This window comes from Cetorhinus maximus, chromosome 17 (assembly GCF_964194155.1).
Source record: "Cetorhinus maximus chromosome 17, sCetMax3.hap1.1, whole genome shotgun sequence".
NCBI lineage: Eukaryota > Metazoa > Chordata > Chondrichthyes > Lamniformes > Cetorhinidae > Cetorhinus > Cetorhinus maximus.
The window spans coordinates 76,338,934-76,360,613 of NC_135895.1; the positions used below are offsets into that span (position 1 = coordinate 76,338,934).

At 50.1% G+C, this 21,680-nt stretch overlaps 1 pseudogene across 1 annotated transcript; it reads right to left on the minus strand.

The window, feature by feature from the left end:
• Positions 1-8,194: 8,194 nt before the first annotated feature.
• LOC144692690 (Ig kappa chain V region Mem5 pseudogene) lies at positions 8,195-18,291 on the minus strand (annotated as a pseudogene). The gene is made up of 3 exons (XR_013579367.1): positions 18,168-18,291; positions 17,680-17,981; positions 8,195-9,288 (listed from the first exon to the last, which is right to left on the minus strand). The product of XR_013579367.1 is annotated as an Ig kappa chain V region Mem5 pseudogene (transcript).
• Positions 18,292-21,680: the final 3,389 nt, after the last annotated feature.

Consider the following 21,680-nt stretch of genomic DNA (forward strand, 5'->3'; position numbering starts at 1 on the left):
GATTGGTCTGCGAGGGGGTAGAGTGTCAGGAAAGTGAGTGAGGGGCCAGAGTGTCAGGTAAATGGGTCAGGATTAGGGTGGCAGGGAAGTTGGTGAGGGGGTAGATTGTCAGGAACTAAGGTGAGGGTGTACTGTGTCAGGTAAGTGAGTGAGGGGGTAGGGTGTCAGGCATTTGGTTGAGGAGTTCGTGTGTCAGTCAATTGGGTGAGGGGGTAGAGTGTCAGGTAAGTGAGTGAGGGGGTAGAGTGTCAGGCATGTGGGTGAGGAGGTAGCATGTCAGGCAAGTGGGTGAGGGGATAGAATGTCAGGCAAGTGGGCATGGGAGGTAGAGTGGCTGTCAAGTGGGTGAGGGGGTAGGGTGGCTGTCAAGTGGGTGAGGGGGTAGGGTGGCTGTCAAGTGGGTGAGGGTGTAGAGTGGCTGTCAAGTGGTTGAAGGGGTATGGTGGCAGGCAAGTGGGTGAGGGGGTTGGGTGTCAAGCATTTAGGTGTGGGTGTAGAGTGTCAGGTAAATGGGGAGGGGTTAGGATGGCAGGTAAGTGGTGAGGGAATGGGGCAGCAAGTAGGTGAGGGCTTAGAATATCCGATTAATCTGCGAGGGGGTTGAGTGTTAGGTAATTGGGTGAGGGGGTAGAGTATCAGGTAAGTGGGTGAGCGGTAGAGTGTCAGGAAAGTGAGTGAGGGGGTAGAGTGTCAGGCATGTGGGTGAGGGGGTAGCATGTCAGGTTAGTGGGTGAGGGGACAGGGTGGCAGGCAAGTGGGCGTGGGAGGTAGGGTGGCTGTCAAGTGGGTGAGGGGGTATGGTGGCAGGCAAGTGGGTGAGGGGGTAGTGTGTCAGGTAAGTGGGTGAGGGGGTACAATGCCAGGCAAATGGGGTAGGGGGTAGTGTGTCAGGTAAGTGTGTGAGATGGTAGAGTGTCAGGTTAGTGGTTGAGTGGGTAGGATGGCAGGCAAGTGGTTGAGGGGCTAGTGTGTCAGGAAGTGGGTGAGGGGGTAGAGTGTCAGGTAATTGTGTGAGGGGCCAGAGTGTCAGGTAAATGGGTCAGGATTAAGGTGGCAGGGAAGTTGGTGAGGGGGTGGGGTGGCAGGCAAGTGGGTGAGGGGGTAGATTGTCAGGAACTAAGGTGAGGGTGTACTGTGTTAGGTAAGTGGGTGTTGGGGTAGGGTGTCAGGCATTTGGTTGAGGAGTTCATGTGTCAGTCAATTGTGTGAGGGGGTAGAGTGTCAGGCAAGTGGGTGAGATTGTAGAGTGGCAGGCAAGTGGATGTGCGGGAAGGGTGTCAGGCAATAGGTTGAGGGGGTATTGTGTCGGGCAAGTGGGTGCGGGGGTAGAGTGTCAGGCAAGTGGGCGAGGTGATAGAATGGCAGGTAAGTGGGTGAGGGGGTAGGGTGGCAGGAAAGTGGGTGAAGGGGTAGTGTGCCAGTTAAGTGGGCGAGGGGGTAGAGTGTCAGGCAAGTGGGTAAGGGTGTAGGGTGTCAGGCAAGTTGGAGAGGGTGTAGCATGGCAGGAAAGTGGGTGAGGTGTTAGTGTGTCAGGTAATTGGGTGAGGGGTTAGAGTGTCAAGAAAGTGGGTGAGGGGATAGGGTGTCAGGCAAGTGGGTGAGGGGGTAGAATGGCTGGTAAGTGGGTGAGGGAGTAGATTTTGAGGAAAGTGTGTGAGGGGGTAGAGTGTCAGGCTCGTGTTTGAGAGTGTCGAGTGGCAGGTAGGTGGGAGAGGGGGTAGGGTGCCAGACAAGTGTGTGAGGGCGTTGCATGGGAGGCAAGTGGGTGAGGGGGTAGTGTGTCAGGTAAATGTGTGAGGGGGTAGATTGTCAGGTAAGTGGGTGAGGGGGTAGAGTGTATCGATAAGTAGTCGAGGGGGTAGGGCGGCAGGTATGCGGGTGAGGGGTTAGACTGTCAAGTAAGTGGTTGAGGGAGTAGAGTGTCAGGTAAGTGGGTCATGGGGAAGGGTGTCAGGTAAATGTGTGAGGGGGTAGGGTGGCAAGCAAGTGGGTGAGGTGGTAGAGTGTCAGGATAGTGTGTGAGGGTGTAGGGTGGCTGTCAAGTGGTTGAGGGTGTAGTGTGGCAGACAAGTGGGTGAGGGGTTTGGGTGGCAGGAAAGTGTGTGAGGGGGTAGATTGTCAAGTAGGTGGGTGAGGGGGTAGAGTGTCAAGCATTTAGGTGTGGGTGTAGAGTGTCAGGTAAATGGGGGAGGGGTTAGGGTGGCAAGTAAGTGGGTGAGGGGATAATGTGGCAGGTAAATGGGGAGGGGTTAGGATGGCAGGTAAGTGGGTGAGGGGATGGGGCAGCAAGTGGGTGAGGGCCTAGTGTGTCAGGAAAGTGGTAGTGAGGGTAGGGTATCTGGTAAGTGGGTGAGGGGTTAGAGGGTCAGTTAAGTGGGCGAGGGGGCAGAGTGTCAGGTAATTTGGCGAGGGGGTAGAATGTCAGGTAAGTGGACGAGGTTGTAGAGTGTCAGGCAAGTGGGTTAGGGTGTAGAGTGTCAGGTCAGTGAGTGAGGGGGTAGGGAGGCAGGTAAGTTGGCCAAGTGGTTGACGTGGTAGGGTGGCAGACAAGTGGGTGAGTTGTTAGTGTGTCATTTAAGTGGGTGAGGGGTAGAGTGTCAGGTAAGTGGTTGAGGGGGTAGAGTGTCAGGCAAGTGGGTGAGGGGGTAGAGTGTCAGGCAAGTTGGAGAGGGGGTAGATGTCAAGAAAGTGTGTGAGGAAGTAGGGTATCAGGCACGTGGGCGAGGCGGTAGATTGTGTGGTCAGTGGGTGAGGGAGTAGGGTGTCAGGCAAGTGGGTGAGGGGACAGAGTGTCAGGTAAGTTGGAGAGGGGGTAGATGTCAAGAAAGTGTGTGAGGAAGTTGGGTATCAGGCACGTGGGCGAGGGGGTAGATTGTGAGGTCAGTGGGTGAGAGGGTAGGTTGGCAGGAAAGTGGGTGAGGGGGTAGAGTGGCAGGAAAGTGGGTGAGGGGGTAGGGTGTCAGTTAAATGGGCGAGGGGATAGGGTGGGAGGCAAGTGGGTGAGGGGGTAGTGTGTCTTGATAAGTAGGCGAGGGGGTAGGGCGGCATGAATGTGGGTTGGGGGTAGAGTGTCAAGTTAGTGGGTGAAGGGGTAGAGTGTCAGGTAAGTGGGTGAGGGGGTAGAGTGTCAAGTAAGTGGGTGAGGGGGTAGAGTGTCAGGAAGTGGGTGAGGGGGTAGAGTGTCATTTAAGTGGGTGACTGGGTAGAGTTTCAGGTAATTGTGTGAGGGGGTAGTGTGTCAGGTAAGTGGGCCAGGGATTAGAGTGTCAGGTAAGTGGGCAAGGGGGTAGAGTGTCATGCTAGTGGGAGAGTGTGTAGAGTGTCAGATAAGTGGGTGAGGGGACAGAGTGTCAGGTAAGTGGGTGGGGGGGTAGAGTGTCAGGTAAGTGGGTGAGGGGGCAGAGTGTTAGGTAAGTGGGTGAGGGGGTAGAGGGTTAGGCAAATGGTAGAGAGGGTAGAGTATCAGGAAAGTGGGTGAGGGGTTAGAGTGTCAGGTAACTGGGTGAGGGTGTAGAGTGTCAGGCAAGTGGGTGAGGGCTTCACATGGCAGCCAAGTGGGTGAGGGGATAGCGTATCAGGTTAGTGGGTGAGGGAATTGGGTGGCAGGCAAGTGGGTGAGGGAATAATGTGTCAACTAAGTGGGTGAGGGGATAGCGTGTCAGATTAGTGGGTGAGGGGGTAGGGTGGTCAGCAAGTGGGTGTGGGTGTAGAGTGTCAGGAAAGTGGGTGAGGGTGTAGGGTTGCTGGCAAGTGGTTGGGGGGGTAGTGCGGCAGGAAAGTGGGTGATGGGGTAGGGTGTCAGTTAAATGCGTGAGGGGGTACAATGTCAGGCAAATGGGATAGGGGTTAGAGTGTCAGGTAATTGGGTGAGGGGTAGGGTAGCATGCAAGTGGGTGAGGGGGTTGAGTGTCAGGTAAGTGGGTGAGGGGGTAGGGTGGCAGGCAAGTGGTGAGGGTAATTGTGGCAGGCAAGTTGGGGAGGGAGTAGTGGGTCAGGTAAGTTCGTGATGTGGTAGAGTGTCAGGTTAGTGGGTGAGTGGGTAGGGTGGCAGGCAAGTGGGTGAGGGGGTAGTGGGTCAGGAAGTGTGTGAGTGGGTGGGTTGTCAGGCAAGTGGGTGAGGGGGTAGAATGTGAGGTAATTGGGTGAGGGGGTAGAATGTCAAGTAAATGGGTCAGGGTTAGGGTGGCAGGCAATTTGGTGAGGGTGTGGGTTGGCAGGCAATTGGTGAGCGGGTAGTATGTCAGGTAAATGGGTGAGGGGGTAGGGTGTCAGGCAAGTGGGCAAGGGTGTAGATTGTCAGGAGCTAAGTTGAGGGGGTACTGTGTCAGGTAAGTGGTTGAGGGGGTAGGGTTTCAGGCATGTGGGTGAGGAGGTAGGGTGTCAGTCGACTGGGTGAGGGGGTAGAGTGGCAGGCAAGTGGGTGAGTGGGTATTCTGGCAGGCAGGTTTGTGAGTGGGTAGAGTGTCAGGTAAGTGGGTGGGTGGTTAGGGTGTCAGACAAGTAGGCGAGGGTGTAGCTTGTCAGATAAGTGGATGAGGGGGTAGGGTGGAAAGTAAGTGGGCAAGGGGGTAGGGTGGCAGGAAAGTGGGTGAGGGGGTTGGGTGGCAGGTAAGTTTGTGAGGGGGCAGATTGTCAGGTAAATGAGTGAGGGCGTAGAGTGTCAGGTTAGTCTGCGAGGGGGTAGAGCAGCAGGTAAATGGGGGAGGGGGGAGAGTGTCAGGCAAAAGGGCGAGGGGTTTGAGTGGAAGGTAAGTGGGCGAGTGGGTAGAGTGTCATGCATGGGGGTGATGGGTTAGAGTGTCAGATAAGTGGGTGAGTGGGTAGGGTGTCAGGTAAGTGGGGGAGAGGTAGAGTGTCAGGTAAGCGGGTGGGTGTTTAGGGTGTCAGACAAGTGGGCGAGGGTGTAGCTTGTCAGATATTTGGGTGAGGGGGTAGGGTGGCAAGTAAGTGGGCAAGGGGGTAGGGTGGCAGGAAAGTGGGTGAGGGGGTATATTGTCAGGTAGGTGGGTTTAGTGGGTAGAATGTCAAGCGTTTAGGTGAGGGGTTAGACTGTCAGGTAAATGGGGGAGGAGGTAGGGTGGCAGGTAAGTGGGTGAGAGGTTTGGGTGGCAGGTAAGTTTGTGAGGGGGCAAATTGTCAGGTAAATGGGTGAGAGCGTAGAGTGTCAGGTTAGTCTGTGAGGGGGTAGAGTAGCAGGTAAATGGGTGAGGGTGTAGAGTGTCAGGTTAGTCTGTGAGGGGGTAGAGTAGCAGGTAAATGGGGGAGGGGGGAGAGTGTTAGGCAAAATAGGCGAGGGGGTTGAGTGGAAGGTAAGTGGGCGAGGGGGTAGGGTGACAAGCAAGTGGGCGAGGGGTCAGTGTGTCAAGCAAGTGGGTGAGGGGTTGTAGTGGCAGGTAAGTAGGTGAGGGTGTAGAGTGGCAGGTTAGTAGGTGAGAGGGTAGAATGCCCAGCAAGTGGGTGAGGGGGTAGAGTTTCAGGCAATTGGGTGAGTGGGTAGGATGTCAGGCAATTGGATGAGGGGATAGAGTGGCGGGTAAGTGGGTGAGGGGGTAGTGTGGCAGGTATGTTGTCCAGGTGGTAGTTTGGCAGGCAAGTGGTGAGTGGGTAGAGTGTCAGGCAATTGGGCGAGGAGGTAGAGTGGCAGGTAAGTGGGTGAGGGGGCAGAGTGTCACTTAAGTTGGTGAGGGGGTAGATGTCAAGTAAGTTTGTGAGGAAGTAGGGTGTCAGCAAAGTGGGCGAGGGGTTAGATTGTCAGGTAATTGGGTGAGGGAGTAGGGTGTCAGGTAAGTGGGTGAGGGGGTAGATTGTCAGTTAAATGGCTGAGGGTGTAGGGTGGCAGGTAAGTGGGTGAGTGGGTAGAGTGATAGGTATGTGGGGGAGGGGGTAGAGTAGCCGATAATTGTGTGAGGGGGTAGAGTGGCAGGTAAGTGGGTGAGAGGATAGGTTGTCAGGCAGGTGGGCGAGGGGGTAGAGCATCAGGTAAGTGGGCAAGTGATTAGGGTGGCAGGTGGGGGGTGAGGGGATAGGGTGTGTCGGGGCTGGGGTGTTGTTATGGTGGTTGGAGGGTACTTGGCTCTCAGGGGACTATTGGGAAGGTCGGGGGTAATCTGGAGGGGCATTCGGGGTGGTGTACGGGTCGGGTGTCATTGGGGACCAGGGGCGTTCATCGGGTGAGGTGGGTAGGGGAGGGGGTAGTCCCGGGTATATTTGGGTGTTGGGGGTTTTAGTCGTCTAGTTACCCAGGAGTTAGAAGTGGTTTTAATCCTCCAAACGTTTCCCGGGTAACATTTCCAATCAGAAAGTCGGAATGATCGGAAGTCTCCGGGCTTTAAGTCAGAGTTTCAGAGGGTTCCAGGCACAGGGTAATTGCCCATGGGAAGTTCGGACTTCCTGCATAATTCCCTTGCAGTCAGTGTGTAGGGAATTCCGAGGGGTTCCCCAGTGCATCTTGGCCTGTGCCTCCGGGGTAACGGAGATCGGAAGTTCTGGGCCAATGGATCAGACGACCAAAAGCTTGGCAAAAGATGTTGACTTTAAGGAGTGTCTTAAAGGAGGAAAGTGAGGGAGAGACGGGGAGAGGTGTAGGGAGGGAATTCCAGAGCTTGGGGCCCAGACAGCTGAAGGCATGGCCACCAATGGTGGAGCGATTCTGATTAGGAATCCACCAGAGGCCAGGATTAGAGGAGCGTAGATATCTCGGAGGGTTGTAGGGCTGGAGGAGATTCCAGAGATAGGGAGGGGCGGGGTAATGGTTGGAATTGAAAACATGGATGGGAATTGTAAAATCAGGATGTTGCTTGACCAGGAGGTCAAGGACCAATGTAGGTCAGTGAGCACAGGGGTGACAGGGGAACGGGACTCGCTCTGAGTTAGGACACGGGCAGCAGAGTTTTCGATGATCCCACGATTTCGGAGGGTAGAATGTGGGAGAGCAGCCAGGAGTGTATTGGAATAGTCACATCCAGAGGTAACGAAGGCAGGGGTGAGGGCTTCAGCAGCTGATGAGCTGAGACTGGGGTGAAGTCGAGCGATGTTATGGAGGTGGAAATAGGCGCTCTTAGTGATGTGACGAATATGAGGTCGGAAGCTCATCTCAGGGTCAGATGTGACCCCAAGGTTGTGAACAGACGGGTTTAATCTCAGACTGTTACTGGGGAGAGGGATGGAGTCAGGAGTTAGAGAACAGAGTTTGGAGTGGGGACTGAAAACAATGGCTTCAGTCTTCCCAATATTTAATTGTAGGAATTCCTGTTCATCCAGTACGGGATGTGGGATAAGCAGTCTGATAATTTAGGAACAGTGGAGGAGGTGAGAGAGCTGGTGGTGAGGTAGAGCTGGGGGTCTTCAGCGTACATGTGAAAACTAACGCTATGCTTTCGGATGATGTGTCCGAGGGGCAGCATGTAGATGAGAAATAGGAGGGGCCAAGGATCGATCCCTGGGGGACACCAGAGGTAATGGAGCAGGGACAGTTTTAGCAGATGAGAGGAGGAGCCGGGAGTGTTTGGAGCGCTCCAGCCAGATCTGGCGGTGATGGATAAACCAGTTTCAAGTCTGCCTCCCTTGGATTAAGTGAGTGGAGATGAGGGTTGTAGCAGGGGGAAGAACCAGGGTGAGGGAGAGGAATGGTTTTATTGGGGACTAGGATATGAAAGGTGGAGGTGAGGGTGAGGTTGAGTAAATCAGTAGCTGCAGAAATGTGGTGATCGCAGGGCCAGAGGCGAGATCGTTGGGATTTTGAAAGTGCAGTTGTAAGTGAATTGGGGAATAGGTTTTTCTAGGGATGGATACAGAAGGGGGTAGGGTTGTGCTGTGGAAGGGGGATGTGGGTGGGGAGTGATACAAGGAAGTGATCAGAGATGGTCTTATCTGTGATTGAAACTATGGGAATAGCGAGACCACGTGAGATGGGAAGGTCACGGGGGAGGTCGTGAATATGGTTTGGGGAATTGTGGTTGTGATGATTTAATCCCAGCAACTTCCAGTTTCTTTTCTGTTTTTAATCTTGTAAATTCAAGAGATTCGAGATAAAACTGATCATTTTAAATGATTGATAATTGTCTTTGAACTAAATCGTCTGTAGGTGTTATTGATTGACAGGCCAACCAGCCAATCAGGACAATCACTTGCTGAAATGCAGCCAATCAGCTGATGGGGAGGTGGGACATTTCCAAAGCACTCACCAGACAGAGACTGAATATTCTTAATGTTTACTACCTTTTACACATTGACATTTACAGAAAAAAGACTTGAATAAACAGCCCAGCCAGAGGAAGATGGAGAAATTCACAGGGAGAATGGAGGTTTATTAAAACACTTGTGGAGATTTTCTCAAGAACATGAGAATCCTGTCCCTTTAAACAGTGACTGAACCTTAAATTGTAACTTCAGAGTGAGCAGGAAGGGGTCTGGTTTACTGATGCAGACACTTCGGAGGGTCACATTATTTTTGTACAGCTGACAGTCTTCAGCATCTTAGAGAGGTTTTACTTAGCATCACGAGATTAAACTGTCCCAGCAAACACTCCCAGGGCAGGTACAGCACGGGGTTAGATACAGAGTAAAGCTCCCTCTACACAGTTCCCATCAAACACTCCCAGGGCAGGTACAGCACGGGGTTAGATACAGAGTGAAGCTTCCTCTACACAATCCCCATCAAACACTCCCAGGGCAGGTACAGCACGGGGTTAGATACAGAGTAAAGCTCCCTCTACACAGTCCCCATCAAACACTCCCAGGACAGGTACAGCATGGGTTAGATACGGAGTAAAGCTCCCTTTACACTGCCCCAATAACGTGCCTTAACCCCTGACCCTCAGAAGTGTCTCAGAGCTGGTCCCGAGAAGGAAGAGAGTTGTAATTCGGTGCTGACAATGACCTTTGCCCTCCCAGCTCACCCCTGTTCTATTTAAAGTTGTGTCTCCTCTGTGGACTGTCTCTAACACTCTACGCACATTCTGATCTCCTGATGCTCTTGCTGAGGGGAGAGGAGAGGCTCTCGTGGGTGATGACACAGGAGAAGCGGGCGTTGGACTCCCAGCCGGAGCCAGAGAGGGTCAGCAGGCTGCTGACGCTGTAGGTGCTGTCCGAAGCTCGCAGGTAGTTGCTGGTCTGAACCCCATCCGAAATGGCTGCACCGTCCTTCTTCCACTCCACCTTCACCTCATCGGGATAGAAGTGATTGGCAAGGCACACCAGGGTGGCAGTGCCCTTGGTCTTGACCTCCTCCGGGGAGGGGGGCAGCAGGGTCAGTGTGGGTTGTGACTTCTTACTGCCTGAAAGAGAAGAGAAGGAAGTTTAATCACTGTCATTATAATGAATTTCAACTTCCCGAATATTAACTGGGATCAGATCTGTGTAAATCTATAGATGATGTAAAATTCTTATAATCCATCCACGTGAATTCTTTTAGCCAGAACGTAACAAACCCAACAAGAGAAGGGGCAGTTTTAGACAATTTCAGGGAATGAATCTGGGCAGGTGGAAGGTGTATCAGTGGGAGAGTATCTGGGTAATAGTGATCATAATTCAGTTAGGTTTTGAGCAGTTATGGAAGGGGATAAAGCTAGACCAAGTGTAAAAGTTGTGAATTAGGGAAAGGCCAATTTAACTAAGCTGTGATTTGCCGAAATGGACAGGAAACAGCAACTTGAAGGTAAATCAGTGTCAGAGCAGTGGGAGGTTTTCATGGAGGAGAATTGTGAAATATTGGATGGGATATAAATAGTGCGGAATTCCCCCAGATTTGCACAAAGGGCACTGGCGTATGGGAGAAAGATTGTTTTACATCCCCTGTGCCCTTGTCACTCTCAGTCTTTCCTCCGAGTGGTGTTCAATATGAAGGAGCACTGATTCATCAACTGAGGGAGGGTGGTACGTGGTAATCGGACAGAGGTTTCCTTCCCCATGATTGACCTGATGCCATGAGACTTCATGGGGTCCGGAGTTGATTTTGAGGACTCCCACAGCAACTCCCCACTGCCTGTATACCACTGTGTTGCCACCTCTGCTGGGTCTGTCCTGCCGGTGGGACAGGACATACCCGGGGATGGTGATGGTGGAGTCTGGGTCATTATCTGTAAAGTATGGTTCTGTGAGGATGACTCTGTCAGGCTGTTGCTTGACTAGTCTGTGAGACAGTTCTCCCAATTTTGACACTAGCCCCCAGATGTTAGTAAGGGGGACTTTGCAGGGTCAACAGGGCTGAGATTGCCGTTATTGTTTCCGGTGCCTAGGTCGATGCCGGATGGTCGGTCCGGTTTCATTCCTTTTTAGTGACTTTGTCGCAGTTTCTAACAACTGAGTGGGGGCTGGGCCACTTCAGAGGGCAGTTAAGAGCCAACCACATTGCTGTGTGGCACACAGCAACACCTGGAAAATTGCCCAGGTATGTCATGTACACAAAAAGCAGGACAAATCCAACCTGGCCAATTACCGCCCCATCAGTCTACTCTCCAACATCAGTAAAGTGATGGAAGGGGTCATCAGCTGTGCTATCAACTGGCACTTGCTCAGCAATAACCTGCTCACTGATGCCCAGTTTGGGTTCTGCCAGGGCCACTCAGCTCCTGACCTCATTACAGCCTTAGTTCAGGCATGGACAGTGGAGCTGAACTCCCGAGGTGAGGAGAGACCGACTGTCATTGATATCAAGGCCGTATTTGACTGAGTGTGGCATCAAGGAGCCCGAGCAAAACTGGAGTCAAAGGGAATCAGGGGGAAAACTCTCTGTGGGTTGGAGTCATACCTAGCGCAAAAGAAGATGGTTGTGGTTGTTGGAGGTCAGTCATCTCAGCTCCAGGACATCACTGCATGAGTTCCTCAGGGTAGCGTCCTCGGCCCAACCATCTTCAGCTATTTCATCAATGACCTTCCTTCCATCATAAGGTCAGAAGTCGGTCTGTTCACTGATGATTGCACAATGTCCAGCATCATTCATGACTCCTCAGATACTGAAGCAGTCCCTGTCCAAATGCAGCAAGACCTGAACAATATCCAGGCTTGGGCTGACAAGTGGCAAGTAACATACATGCCACACAAGTGCCAGGAAATGACCATCTCCAACAAGAGAGAATCCAACCATCGCCCCTTGATGTTCAATGGCATTACCATCACTGAATCCCCCACTATTAACTTCCTGGGGGTTAGCATTGAGCAGAAACTGAAGTGGACTAGTCATATAAATACTGTGGCTACAAGAGCAAGTCAGAGGCTAGGAATCGTGTGACGAGTCACTCACCTCCTGACTCTCCAAAGCCTGTCCACCATCTACAAAGCACAAGTTAGGAATGTATTGGAGTACTCTCCACTTGCCTGGATGAGTGCAGCTCCAACAACGCTGAAGAAGCTGGACACCATATTTAAACTGCAGCCATGTGAACACTTCTCAATGCTTGCAGCCCGGGGCTGCTCCGGTGAAGACATGGCCCCAAAAGCCAAGCAGAGTGCAGCCCCCGATTCAGTGACACATTACTGGGATGCCTTCTGGACACTGTGGAGGCCCATCCTGATGTCCTCTACCCCCGCTCTGGCCGCAGGAGAGCCATCAGTTTCAGATTTTTGGTTGTCTCACCATATTATTCCCACTGCTCACCATGACACCTGACACCAATGGGGCAGGAAAATTCCGGCCATAGTGAGAGAGGAAATATTAATTGTTGGAAAATATTCTGAGGGACATTTTAATCATCTTTGAGAAAGATACGACCAAGGACAGTCAACATGGACTTGTTAAGGGAAAGCCGTGTCCGACTAACTTGCTTGAATTTTTTGAGGGGGTAACAAGGAGGGTTGATGAGGGGAGCGAGTTTGACGTGGTCTATGCGGATTTTAGCAAGACTTCTGACAAGGTTCCACATGACAGACTGTTCAGAAAATTAAAAATTCATGGAATCCCAGGGAAAGGGGCAAGTTGTGTTTCAAATTAGTTGAGTGGCAGGAAGTAAAGGTTTGATGTTAAACTGGTTAAATCATATTGGACTGTTACTTAGACATTTGTAAAGAGGGTTTCCACAAATTCAGCACTGAAATGGTTAATAGTAAGAGTGTTTAAAGACTCAGTGTCCCTCTAAGACCCTGTTAAGCTGTCAGGAAGCTCTCACTATTGATCAGTCTGTCTGGGGGAAACAGGTTCAGCATTAACAATCCTCAGATCACACACACATCGAGAGAACTTTATCCCAGAATGTTGGAGCACACTTGGATCAACCCACTTCAGAAAGGATTCAGATTGGGTGTCATAGAATAAAATCATAGAAAGTTTCTGGCACAGAAATAGGCCACTCGGCCCATCATGTCTGTGCCCACTGAAACACGAGCCGTCCGGCCGAATCCCACTTTCCAGCATTTGGTCCGTAGTCCTCCAGGTTCAGGCTCTTGAGGTTCATATCCAGACACCTTTTAAATGGGTTGAGCTTTTCTGCCTCTGTGACCCTTTCAGGTAGTGAGTTCCAGAGCCTCATCTCCCATCTAATCTTTCTCCCAATCACTTTAAATCTATGCCCCCTAGTCACTGACCTCTCTGCTAAAGTAAATAGGTCCGTCCCATCCAATCTATCCGAGCCCCTCATAATTTTGTACATCTCAATCAAATCTCCCCTCAGCCTCCTCTGTTCCAAGGAGAACAACCCCAGCCAATCCAATCTCTCCTCATAGCTGCAATTTTCCTGTCCTGGCTCCATCCTGGTTAAATCTCCTCTGTACCCTCTCTAATGCAATCACATTCTTCCTGTAATGAGGTGACCAGAACTGCGCACTGTACTCAAGTTGTTCCTAACTTATAATTTAGACAGATCCAGCATAACCTCCTTGCTCTATATCTCGGCTAATGATTGAAAGGATTCCATGTTCCTTCTTAACCACCTTATTGACCTGTTCTGCTACCTTCAGGAGTCTGGACATTCACCCCAAGGTCCCTCACTTCCTCTGCACCTCTCAGTATCTTCCCATTTATTGTGTAATCCTTTGCTTTGTTTGACCTCCCCAAATGCATTACCTCACACTTCTCTGGGGAGAATTCCATTTGCCACTTTTCTTTCCACCTGACCAGTCCATTGATATCTTCCTGCAGCCTACAACAATCCTCCTTGTTATCTACCATGCAGCCAATTTTTGTGTCGCCTGTAAACTCCTTGATTAACTCCTACATTTATGTCCAAATCATTAATATATACACAAAAAGTAGGGTACCGAGGCCTGAGGCCTGCAGACCCACACTGGAAACAGCCTTCCAGTCACTAAAACACCATCAATAATTACCCTTTGTTCCCGGCCCCTGAGCTAATTTTGTATCTAATGGGCCCCATTCCCATAGACCCCATTGGCTTTTATTTTTTTAACAAGTCTGCCATGTGGAACCTGCTCAAAAACCTTGCTAAAATCCATGTAGATAACATCAACTACACTACCCTCATCAATCCTCCTTGTTACTTCCTCAAAAAAGATGAACAAATTAGTCAGACATGACCGGCCCTTATCAAATCCATGCTGACTGTCCTAGATTAATCTGTGCCTTTCTTAACGACAGTTTATCCTGTCCTTCAGAATTGATTCCAATTATTTGACCACCAACGAGGACACAATGACTGGCCTGTAATTATTCAGTCTATCCCTCGCTCCATTTTTAAACAAAGGTACAACATTATCAGACCTCCAATCCTCCGGCCCCTCACCTGTATCCAGTGAGGATTGGAAAATGAGGGTCAGACCCTCCACAATATCCTCCCTGGTTTCTGTTAACAGCCTCGGGCACATTTCACCCGGCCCTGGTGGTTAATCCATTCTCAAGGATGCTAATCCCCCTCATACTTCCTCTCTCCCTATGTTTATCACATCCAATATTTCACACTCCTCCTCCATAGTGACAATGTCTACATTGTTCCCTTTCTTTTGTGAAGACAGACGCAAAGTATTCATTCAGAACCATACCCACATTCTCCCCCTCCTCACATAGGTTACCTTTTTGGTCTTTTATGGGCCCAACCCGTCCCTTAGTTATTCTCTTACTCTTAAGTATTGAGAAAACAGCTTTGGGTGTAGATGGTTCGAGATTTCATTTGAAACCTTGCCAGCCAACACTGGGGTGACGTCAAGGGTGAGGCTTCAATTAATCTCAAAGTCCGGGGGTCAGACAGGGTCAGTGTGAGGTCTATGGCAACTCACAGGGTCACCATCAGGAATCTCCAACTTCAAAGAAAGGCTTGCATTTCAATGGCGCCTATCACCACCTCAGGATGTCCCAGAGTGTTCCACAACCAACTGTGCACAGCAAGATCCCAGATATCAGGTTGACAATGACCAGATAATCAGATGTGTAGTGATGTAGATTGAGGGATAAATATTGTCCAGGAAACCAGGGGGATCACCCCTGCTCTTCTTCTCAAAGCGCCCGTGGGATATTTGAGATCCCCCTGAGAGGGCAGACCTCAGTTTGTATCATCTGAAAGACGGCTCCTCTGACAGTGCAGCCCTCCCTCAATACTGCACTGGAGTCTCAGCCGGGATTATGTGCTCAAGTCTCTGGAGTGGGATTTGAACCCACAACATTGTGACTCTGAGGGGCTGGTGCTAACCACTGAGGCAAGGCCAACACCTCACGGTCCAATAGCCCACCATGTTCACCCTCCCGGCTCACACTTGGAGGAATGAGCCCACTTGGGGAGGGTGGAGCTGTTCCCCAGTCAGAGACAGTGTCTTCAGGAGAGAGATGGAGAGCAGATTCCGGGAGGCCTGGAGTCTAGAGGGTGACATTTAAACATTCGGGGGAAACGGAGAGTCTCCCCGAAACCCTGGAACACTGAAGCCACTGGATTGTGGGCCCTGCTCTACCTGTTTGTCATCAGAACTTTGCCAAGAGATAACCAGGGAGTGGAGAGAGCAGAGTTCAAGCTGGGGGAGGTGGGACCTCGGTGTCTCACTGTGCTGGTGCTGTGATCAGTTATATCAGAGACTGTGAGAGGGAGCCAGAGCTCATATCAAACTCTGCCCGTGTCTGTCACACTGAGACTGACAGGAGTCTAGTGAGTGATTTCACTCCATGGTGCAGCAATGTCAGCACAGTCTGCAAACGTCCAGATCTCCTCGAGACGGTGGGTAAAAGTTGGTTATTTATATCTTGCTGCTTAAAGGGGGGAATGTAATGAAAGAAATACAGCTGGGCACCCTGTTATACACAGTGTTGTTCACTGAACCATTTCATTCAGTGCAGCTCCTCACTAACACCTTCAACTATTCAGCATTAGTGTTTGAGAAAGTTTCAGTATTGAAAGGGTTAATAAGGGAGGATTGGGGTTTACTTACTCAGTCTGAGCTTGGTTCCTTTAGCGAACGTAACCCACACTGAGAGCTTCCAGTGCAGGGGCTGTACAAAAACCTCTGCTCTCTGCTTCACTCAGTCACTCTCACCCTCTCCCTGTCTCTCACTCACACTCACCTTTAACTCACTCTCACCCTCTCCCTGTCTCTCACTCACACTCACCTTTAACTCACTCTCACCCACTCCCTGTCTCTCACTCACACTCACCTTTAACTCACTCTCATCCTCTCCCGGTCTCTCACTCACACTCACCTTTAACTCACTCTCACCCTCTCCCTGTCTCTCACTCACACTCACCTTTAACTCACTCTCACCCTCTCCCGGTCTCTCACTCACACTCACCTTTAACTCACTCTCACCCTCTCCCTGTCTCTCACTCACACTCACCTTTAACTCACTCTCATCCTCTCCCGGTCTCTCACTCACACTCACCTTTAACTCACTCTCATCCTCTCCCGGTCTCTCACTCACACTCACCTTTAACTCACTCTCACCCTCTCCCTGTCTCTCACTCACACTCACCTTTAACTCACTCTCACCCTCTCTCTGTCTCTCACTCACACTCACCATTAACTCACTCTCACCCTCTCTCTGTCTCTCACTCACACTCACCTTTAACTCACTCTCACCCTCTCTCTGTCTCTCACTCACACTCACCTTTAACTCACTCTCACCCTCTCTCTGTCTCTCACTCACACTCACCTTTAACTCACTCTCACCCTCTCCCTGTCTCTCACTCACACTCACCTTTAACTCACTCTCACCCTCTCCCTGTCTCACTCACACTCACCTTTAACTCACTCTCACCCTCTCCCTGTCTCTCACTCACACTCACCTTTAACTCACTCTCACCCTCTCCCTGTCTCACTCACACTCACCTTTAATTCACTATCACCCTCTGTCTCTCACTCATACAGGAGGTGCGACTGTGTGTCCATTATTATATATTATATATAACTGTGGGATGTGTCAGTACAGGAGGTGGGACTGTGGGCCCATTATTATATATTCTATATAACTGTGGGATGTGTCAGTACAGGAGGTGGGACTGTGTGTCCATTATTATATATTCTATATAACTGTGGGATGTGTTAGTCCAGGAGGTGGGACTGTGTGTCCATTATTATATATTCTATATAACTGTGGGATGTGTCAGTACAGGAGGTTGGACTTTGTGTCCATTATTATATATTGTATATAACTGTGGGATGTGTCAGTACAGGAGGTGGGACTGTGTGTCTATTATTATATATTCTATATAACTGTGGGATGTGTCAGTACAGGAGGTGGGACTGTGTGTCCATTATTATATATTCTATATAACTGTGGGATGTGTCAGTACAGGAGGTGGGACTTTGTTTCCATTAATTTATATTATATATAACTGTGGGTTGTGTCAGTACAGGAGGTGGGACTGAATGTCCATTATTATATATTCTATATAACTGTGGGATGTGTCAGTACAGGAGCTGGGACTGAATGTCCATTATTATATATTCTATATCAATGTGCGATGTGTTAGTACAGGAGGTGGGACTGTGTGTCCATTATTATATATTCTATATAACTGTGGGATGTGTCAGTATTTGAGGTGCGACTGTGTGTCCATTATTATATATTCTATATAACTGTGGGATTTGTCCGTACAGGAGGATGGACTGTGTGTCTATTATTATATATTCTATATAACTGTGGGATGTGTCAGTACAGGAGGTGGGACTGTGTGTCCATTATTATATATTATATATAACTGTGGGATGTGTCAGTACAGGAGCTGGGTCTGTGTGTCCATTATTATATATTCTATATAACTGTGGGATGTGTCAGTACAGGAGGTGGGACTGTGTGTCCATTATTATATATTGTATGTAACTATGGGATGTGTCAGTACAGGAGGTGGGACTGTGTGTCCATTATTATATATTCTATATAACTGTGCGATTTGTCAGGACAGGAGGTGGGACTGTGTGTCCATTATTAAATATTCTATATAACTGTGGGATATGTCAGTACAGGAGGTGGGACTGTGTGCCCATTATTAAATATTCTTTATAACTGTGGGATTTGACAGTACAGGAGGTGGGACTGTGTGTCCATTAATATATTTTCTATATAACTGTGGGATGTGTCAGTACAGGAGGTGGGACTGTGTGTCCATTATTATATGTTCTATATAACTGTGGGATGTGTCAGTACAGGAGGTGGGACTGTGTGTCCATTATTATATATTCTATATAACTGTGGGATGTGTCAGTACCGGAGGAGGGACTGTGTGTCCATTACTATATATGCTATATAACTGTGGGATGTGTCAGTACAGGAGGTGGTGCTGTGTGTATTGAGGTTTTTGTAAGGCTCTGTATCACAGTGTATGCATAGCTGCTATAGCTCTGACAGTAATAATCAGCGACATCCTCATTCTGTACATTGCTGATTGTCAGGGTGAATTGAGTGCCAGATCCACTGCCGGTGAATCGCTCCGATGTTCCTGTGAATCGAGTTGTTGCACCATAGATCAGGAGAGTGGGTTTCTGTCCTTCTCGCTGCTGGTACCAAGCAACATAGCTGCTAACAGACTGACTGGCCGTACAGGTGATGGTGGCGGTCTGGCCCAGGCTCACTGACAGCATCGGGGGAGACTGGGTCATGGTGGTGTCCCCACTGATACCTGAGGGGTAATAGAGAAACAGAGTGAAGTAAGAATTGTCACACAAAGAGCCTGTAAAATGAGATATTGTTAGAGACAGTGACCGTTCCTCTGCTTTCAGCATTTTCCCTTCAATCACAAGTCAGTCGAATTGGATGGAAATGGAGAGCAGGAAAATATTCACGGTGGAAGGAGAGAGATTTGTACCTGCGATGCAGAATGCCAGAGGCCAGATGAGCTGGATGGCTGAAATCATGGTGTCTGCTCCTGTCCCTGTGCCTGGTCACTGATAAACTCTCCCTTCACTGGGCTCAGCTTTATAAAGCTGCAGCCTGTCAGAGTCTCACTGGCTGTTCCTCGGTATGTAAATGGTATCACCCTTAGAAAACCACGTCAGCACCTTTCACTTCCTCTTCAACTCCCTCCTTCTGCCTCTCTCAGTATCTGTCCATCACTCCCTGTCTCTCTCTCTCTCTCTCAGTGCCTGTCTGTCACTCTCTGTCTCTCTCTCCCTCCCTCTGTCCATCACTCTCTGTCTGTTTCTCTCTCTCTCTCTCTCAGTGCCTGTCCGTCACTCTCTGTCTCTCTCAGTGTCTGTCCGTCACTCTCTCTCTCTCCCTCTCTCTCAATATCTGTCCATCGCTCTCTGTCTCTCTCTGTGTCTGTCTGTCACTCTCTGTCTCTCTCTGTGCCTGTCCATCACTCTCTCTCCCTCCCTCTGTCCGTCACTCTCTTTCTCTCTCTCCCTCTCTCAGTATCTGTCCATCACTCTCTGTCTCTCTCTCCCTCTTCCAGTGTCTGCCTGTCATTCTCTGTCTCTTTCTCCCTCTCTCTGTCCGTCACTCTCTGGCTCTCCCCCCCCTCTCCCTCTGCCTGTCTCCTGGTCTTGTTCTTCTAGTCTCACTCTCCTTGTTTGCTCTCTCTCTCTCTCTCCCCTTCTCTTCCTTTCCCTCTCCCTCCCTCTCACTCTTTCGCCCCCACTTTCTGTCTCTCTTTCTTTGTCCCTCTACCTACTCATTCTTCTCTCTCCTGAGAACAGGGGTCAACCTCCTGGAATCCATTCTATCAAATCCCTTCAGGATTTTATATGTTTTAATAAGATCCCCTCTCATTCTTCTCAATTGCACTGACTGGAGGCCCAACCTGTCCAACCTTCCTTCATGAAATACGCCCCTCATCCCAGGAGTGAGTCGAATGAACCTTCTCTAAACTGCTTCGAACGCAATTATATCCTTTATCAAATAAGGAGACCAAAACTGTACACACTGCTCCCGATGTGGTCTCACTCACGTCTCTGTACAGCTGCTGTATAACTTCCTTATGTTTATATTCCATTCCCCTAGCAACAAACTCCAACATTCCATGTGCCTTCCCAATCACTTGCTGCATCTGCAAACCAACTTTTTGTGATTCATGCACCAGGACACCCAGATCCCTCTGGATCTCAGAGTTCTGCAATATCCCTCTCCATTTAAATAATATCCTGCTTTTCTATTCTTCCTGCCAAGTTCACATTTTCACACATTACGCTCCACCTGCCAAATTGTTGTCCTCTCACTTAACCTGTCCATATCCCTTTGCAGACTCCCTACCTCCTCTTAACAAATTACGTTCCTACCCAGCTTGATGAGATCGACACATTTAGCTACCTTCCATTCACTCCCTTCATCTAAGACATTGATATAGTTTGTAAATAGCTGAGCCCCAGCACTGATCCCTGTGGCACTCCACTGGTTACAGCTTGTCAAGTGGAAAAAACACATTTCTCCCCGTCTCTGGTTCCTGTTAACCCCAATTCTTTCTAGATGCCAAGATGCTGGACTCGCGCGATATTTCGGCCGGTGGGCACAGGTGGGAGTGGGCAGCACGCCCACCGACAATTAACAGGCCGATTCAGGCCAGTAAAGTAATAAGTGAATTTAATTATTTGCTGCCCATCCAACCTTACGGTGGGATGAGGTTTCCAACAGCGATCAAAAATTAAATACAAATTTTAGCTTTTGGTTAATACCATTTCCCTGCTCACATGACAGAGTCACATGAGGGGAGGTGTTTTTTAACATTTGAAAATTCTTTATTTTTAATTTTTAAGATCTTCATCTCCCACAGGCAGCTCCGTCCCTCAGGGAGCTTTTCCTGTGCACACTCGCACTCATGCACAAAGCTCTCCCCTTGCCCCCCTCCCTCCCACCCCCGACACAGGCAGCGCTGAGCGCTGTAGCACGCGGTTCACGCTGGGAGGGCTTTAATTGGCCCGCCAGTGTGAAATCCCGGTCAGGCAATCACGGGCGGTGGTCGGATTCCTGAACGCCCACTATCACCCCCACAGAGCCCACCCGACGAGGGCAAAATCCTGGCCCATGAGCTCTCATCTTATGCAGCAATGTTTGATGTGTCACCTTATCAAATGCATTTAAAAATTCCGTGTCCACCACATTACAGTTTCCCCTTTATCCACCTTGCTTGTGACTTCCTCAAAGGTGGACAGTCACACATTGACAACAAGGAACTGTCCCGCACATCAACCATGGTGTCCATGTCTCACTGGACCCTCCAATAGGGACCAGTAAACATGGGCCTCCCTCCCACTGGACCCTCTAATGGGGACCAGTAAACATGGGCCTCCCTCCCACTGGACCCTCCAATAGGGATCAGTAAACATGGGCCCCCCTCCCACTGGACCCTCCAATAGGGACCAGTAAACATGGGCTTCCCTCCCACTGGACCCTCCAATAGGGACCAGTAAACATGGGCCCCCCTCCCACTGGACCATCCAATAGGGACCAGTAAACATGGGCCTGCTTCCCATTGGGCCTCCAGTTGCTAAACTTCAAACGCCACATCTCTCCATCCCATAAGCCTCTAATTTCCATCTCCACAACATTGTCCATCTCTACACTACATCAGCCCCTTGACCACAGAAACCCTTATCCCTGTTTGTCTCGCTTCCTGACTCCATTATTCCGATGTCCTCTCCCAGCTTCCTTCATCCACGCTCCATAAACCCCATCTGATCCGAAATGCAGTGTTCCACATGAAGTGTTGTTCCTACACTACCCCTGACCTCACTGATCTGTAACCCCTGACCTCACTGACCTGTAACCCCTGACCTCACTGACCTGTAACCCCTGACCTCACTGATCTGTAACCCCTGACCTCACTGCCCTCCAATTCCCTCCATGGCCTCACTCCTCCCTACCTCTGCGTTCTGCTGCAGACTCACATTCCCTCCCTCACCCTTCCACCTTCTGACTCTGCTCTCCTGCCCATCGCTGCTTCCTTCATCCCACCATTGACAGCAAAGCCTTCAGACGCCTAGGCCCAGCTCCCTGAATTCCTACCTTAATCCCTCCCCCTCTCCAGGCCTCTCTCTCCTCCATCAAACTCCATCCTTTCACCCAAGTCTTCGATCACTCTTTCCAATGTCCCCCCACCCCCTTTCCCGTTCCTCTTACTGCAGCTGCCTGAGGCCACTTGGGATGTTTTTTATGTTTAGGCGATACAAAAATTCATGTTGTCGATGACAGAATAATACTCAGTGGTGATGGCTCCTGCAGTCAAATACCCTGCTATCAGGTCGAGGCTTCAACACACCGAGCAGCTCTTGGTGATGGACATTGAAGTCCCCCACACGGAGTACATTCTGTGCCTTTGCCACTCTTAGTGCTCCCTCCAAGCGATGTTCAACGTGGAGGGGCACTGATTCACCAGCTGAGGGAG